At 41.3% G+C, this 5488-nt stretch overlaps 1 long non-coding RNA gene across 1 annotated transcript; it reads left to right on the top strand.

The window, feature by feature from the left end:
- The first annotated feature begins 2028 nt into the window (after nucleotides 1-2028).
- LOC120942683 lies at nucleotides 2029-4415 on the top strand. Its single transcript, XR_005750242.1, has 3 exons — nucleotides 2029-2175; nucleotides 2962-3124; nucleotides 4179-4415. It is a non-coding gene; the product is annotated as an uncharacterized LOC120942683 (long non-coding RNA).
- The last annotated feature ends 1073 nt before the right edge of the window (nucleotides 4416-5488 follow it).

Below are 5488 nucleotides of genomic sequence, written 5' to 3'. Positions count from 1 at the left end.
CACACCAGTTCCCTCTCTGTACCCCCACACATCTCCCCCCCCCCATACACACACCAGTTCCCTCTCTGTACCCCCACACATCTGCCCACACACACCAGTCCCCTCTCTGTACCCCCGCACATCTGCCCCCCCCATACACACACCAGTTGCCTCTCTGTACCCCCGCACATCTGCCCCCCACACACCAGTTCCCCTCTGTACCACCCCCCCCCCCCAGTACACAAGGCACTAAAAACTTGACAACACAGTCCGTTTTTTTTTTTTTATTATTATTTCATGTGACAGGGTGCAGGATTGCAACACAGAACGTGCTGCCTGTGCTTCCACTATGTACCTCAGTACCTGAGCCAGCGGCGGTGAAGGCTTTACTCAAGGAGAGCGGCGCTGCTGCCTGTCCTCTCCTATCCTGTCTGCCTGTCCTCTGTTCCTCTCAACAGTTCCCCAAGCGACCAGGAGAAAGGGGGAATCGGATATCACAGCAAGCCCAGGCCGGACTTACATGCAGGGCTTCAATCTCACCCCCCCGGCCGGTTCCATCGATCATGCAGCACTTCCGGCTGGCTGCTCCTTGTAGTCCCAGCTCTCTCCCCTCATCTTCTCACTGCCACTGCTAATGTCTTCAACGGGGCAACCAACCGCCCCCTAGCCTGGCAGCTGGCGCCATAAAGCATGTTTTAAAAATACATTTGTATTGTTGCCCCGTACAGGAGATCAGGGTCAAGTAACCTGTGGCCGACCATCAGTGCCGGCCCAAGACATTGTGCTGCCTGGGACCAAGAATGAAATGCTGCCCCCCCCCCCCCCAGAAAAAAAAATCACGCCAACCAAAAGGCCCCCACATTCATTATTTTATATCATGATAACTAAAGGGGACCCGTCATGGCTCTATACATGTATGAAGGAGTATAAAGAGGACCTGTCATGGCTCTATACATGTATATAGAGGACCTGTCATGGCTCTATACATGTATAAAGAGAACCTGTCATGGCTCTATACATGTATATAGAAGTATAAAGAGGGCCTGTCATGGCTCTATACATGTATATAGAGGACCTGTCATTTACTCTTTACATGTAAAGGAATATCAAGAGGACCTGTCATGGCTCTATAAATGTATATAGGACTATAAAGAGTACTTGACATGGCTCTATACATGTATAAAGGAGTATAACGAGGGCCTGTCATGGCTCTATGGATGTATAAAGAGGACCTGTCATGGCTCTATACATGTATAAAGAGGACCTGTCATGGCTCTATACATGTATATAGAGGACATGTCATGGCTCTAAAAATGTATATAGGAGTATAAAGAGGACCTGTCATGGCTCTATACATGTATAAAGGAGTATAAAGAGGACCTGTCATTGCTCTATACATGTATAACGAGGGCCTGTCATGGCTCTATAGATGTATAAAGAGGGCCTGTCATGGCTCTGTACATGCATATAGGTGTATAAAAGGACCTGCCATTGCTCTATACATGTATCCAGGAGTATAAAGGGATCTGTGAATTTCCGGCGGCCACAATGTCTTTTGCGCAAACTAATCAATGTACGCTAATTGTGGGGTTTTTTTGGTACCAAAAATATGTAGAATACATATCGGCCTAAACTGAAGAAAATGGTTTATTTTCCTAAATTTTGGGGATATTTATTATAGCAAAAAGTTAAAAAATATATATATTTATAGCACAAAAAATATCAAATATCACCAAAAGAAAGCTCTATTTGTGGGGAAAAAAATTACATCAATTTTATTTGGGTAGCGAAGCTGGCGGAACGGGCTGGTGGGCATCAGTATGCTGCCCCCCTAAAAGTGCTGCCTGGTACCCATGGTACCACCTGGTCCCATCATAGGGCCGGCCCTGCCGACCGTGTTGCTGCTTCCAGGAAAGGGTCCCCACCTTGCACAGGTGCAAAGTCTTCCCAGCATCGAAAAGGGAAATAATTCTTCCCTCTCAGACTCCCTCCAACTCGTCCTTACCACTTCTTGATCCCCTCTCAATATTTTTTTTTTTGTGATTCTGACAGATGGGCCGCCAGCCGCTGTTAAAGCACCTGACAAAGACTGACAACTGGTGAATGGAAAAACGGAATAAGCACTTGGAAGAAGAAAACCAACAACTGAGACAACTAATTGTTACAGGCAAGTCAATATACCTACCTCTCAGCTAGGTAGTTACATTTCTGAAAGCCAGGCAGGTGGAAATAGACAAATTTGACCAATCATTTTCCCTTTCATAATGCAGTGTTTTAAGGCAGAGTTGGGCAACCTTAGAGAGGTGGAGATCTACCTGAACAACATGGGAGAAGTCAAAGATCACTGGGCACAGTGTCCTCCAATGTTGCCTCCTCACACCTGATTTAAACATATAATTGCCGTACTACCGCGCTGCAATCGCGTGCCTTTCACTGCAATTACTGGTGTAAACATTTTGCCTCCTCACCACCTTGCATAATTTTTCAGAGGAGCATTGCATACCGCCCTTGTGAATGAGCCCTTTAAGGTTCATTCACATGTGAATTTGGGGGTGTTACCCTCGTTAGCTGCTAAGGGGGAGGGGGGCAGGGTGCCATGGGAGGTGGATGCTTGAGAGTTACTATTAGCTCTCAAGCAACCAGAAACAACAGTACCAATGGGGATCGTTGGGTAACTGGGAGTTTACCGTACTACATTCATTATAATATGAGTGAGTGCACTGAGGTAACTACATACTATATGCACAAGTAATATTTTCTGTTTTGTGGAACATCCTTACTTTTACCTTGGTTGAAACCCTCCTGGAATATTTTTGATCTGGTGGGGGGTGGGGGGGGGGGGGGTCAGCAGCAGACTGGAGGAAACCCTCTAATCATTTAAAAGTACATTTTTCCACAAGTAATCAATTTCTAACAAATGAAATGTATGGATATAGTAAGAAATAGGCCATTATGTTAAAATGTTTTTATGCATTTCCATAGATTTTCCTGGCGTAATGGATACTTTGAAAACCACAAGAGCGCAGCTAATAGCACTGAAGGTGGCAGTTCATACTGTGTGGGACAGAAGGTGATGCACACGATACACCCATCTGAAGAGTTGAGCTCATCTGCTTGTCAAGTGTCGTACTCAAGGCCTAAACAGGTAGGTTTTCTTTTGGTACCGAAACATTCAACGTTAAAACATCGTTTTTTTTTTTTTAAATATCAAACCTGTCCTATTTACCTGCCCTGTGTAAGGATTTTTGCACAGAGCAGCTTGGATCCTTCTCTTCTCAGGTCCATTGCCGGTGCTCCTGAACCACAGGTCTGTGTGTCCGATCACACACTGAGCCTTGCCTTGGCCCCATCTCCTAATTGGCTCACTGGCTGTGTTTGACAGCACCGGGAGCCAATAGCTCCCACCGCTACAGAAAGCCAATCGGCACTGCAAGTCCCTGGAGAGACAAGGCTCTTGTGGACATTGCTGGATCGAGAGGGGGCTCATGTAAGTATAGGGGAGCTGCTGGCACATGCAACCACTTCAATAAAAAGTAACTTTTAAGGCGGTGCCTCCAAGCGGCTGACAGATGGAGAGAAGCAGGTACAGTTAGACCCTATGAAAACATCAGCTTTGACATGTAGACTGTAAGCCAATTTGACTGTTGTGTCAAAATGAGATATCTTGCTCAGTCTGGTAGTAGTCTGAACTAAAAAGGCAAGTTGTAGGCAAGATGTTGATTTTTATACTGATTTTTGAAAAGTCTACAATATTTTGATGTTTTTATACATGCTTAATTTTGTTAGTTTTATTTACTGCATCTGTTAGACCCCTTTCATACTGAGGCAGTTTTCAGGCGTTTTAGCGCTAGAAATAGCCTCTAAAAAGCTCATAAAACTGCATCCCTTTCAGTGCAATGAGTAATTTCACACTGGGGCAGTGCGCTTGCGCACCATTAGAAAAAGTTGTGCAAGCAGAGTCTGGGGCGGGTTGGGAGCGCTATAAAACGCACCTGTCTATTGAAATTAATGGGCAGCGCTTCCAAAGCACCTTAAAAGCGCATTAAAAACTGGACTTTTTCCCTTTAAAAAAAAAAAAAAAAAAAAGTGCTACAAAAACACTGCAAAAACCGCCGGAGCTTTAGCAGTGTGAAAGGGGTCTTATATGGCTTTTGATTCACAGGGAAAATGTAATAATATTTTCCATTTACTTTTTAAAGCTGCTACTTTGACAAAGTTTCCTGGGACTTCATAAGGTGCGATCAGTGACGCTGTTACGAGAAAAATTGCGGCGTTGAAATATCACTTGAAGGGAAACATCAGGAACCTCATCAGAATACCACAAATAAACTTTTATGTCATTAATGTCATTTACCACAGTTAACACCACTTTCTATTCCCTGTGTTGAAGTTTTTGTATATTTGCATGATAATAAAGTTGTGTGTATTGTACTGTGTTTATTGTTTTTTTTTCCAAATGTTTGCTGGTTTTATAGGCCTACAATATATAAAATACAATATATAAATACACAGCATTTCAAAATGTAATAGGAATGTATTTTTTTTTTTTAATTTTGCATTCAGAAGTACATTTACATTTATATTTAAAATATATTTTAAAAAACATTCTTAATATATTTTTCCCAAATATATTGCCATATATTTGAAATGCTACAATTTGGAATGCATTGTGAAATATGTTGCAAATATATTCATGAATATATGTTAAATGTACTTCTAAATGCATTTAGTAATATATTTCTGAATATATTAACAATACATTCCAAAATGCAAATTGCAATATATTTATGGTTGCATAAATATATTGCTAAATGCATTCAGAAGTACATTTAACATATATTTATGAATATATTTGCAACATATTTCACAATGCATTCCGCAATATATTCACAAATATATTGGAATATATTTTTGAAATATATTGAATCTGGCCAAAATTGTAGCATTTCAAATATATGGCAATATATTTGAGAAAAATATATTAAGAATGTTTTTTTAAAATATATTTAAAATATATTTTTCTTCCACATGGGGAATCAGGTCATTAAACATATACCGAGGGACATAAAGATGAAACCTTTTAATTTTGGCAATATTTATCGACTGGGACACAGGATGTTGTCCTTGGTCTACTATTTTTTTATTACTCCTTTCTTTACACAGGTTTTGACCTATCCCTACTGTAGCCGAAATGAAAAAAAAAAGTTTGCCTTTACATACACTTTAAAGTATGACAGTCAAGTCTTCAGGTCTGATTCAATAAGGCATCCTAAAGGCTCGTACACACGGTTAGAAAATCTGAAGATCAACTTTGTCCAATGAACGATCTGCCGATTTTCTGATCATTAGTATGCTGCTTTTGACAGCCGATTACGAATTGTAATCAGACAAAAACTGGACGTGCAGGCTTGAAAATGTTTATCTGATCTGACCACAACGTTCGATTGTCTGTACATTAGTATGTTTTTCTGCCCAAAAAAATCTGAAGAGCAAGACTAGGCATGCTCAG

This window comes from Rana temporaria, chromosome 6, assembly GCF_905171775.1.
Source record: "Rana temporaria chromosome 6, aRanTem1.1, whole genome shotgun sequence".
Classification (NCBI taxonomy): Eukaryota; Metazoa; Chordata; class Amphibia; order Anura; family Ranidae; genus Rana; species Rana temporaria.
The sequence above is the reverse complement of the archived record's forward strand: the minus strand, read 5'-3'. Positions and strand labels throughout refer to the sequence as shown.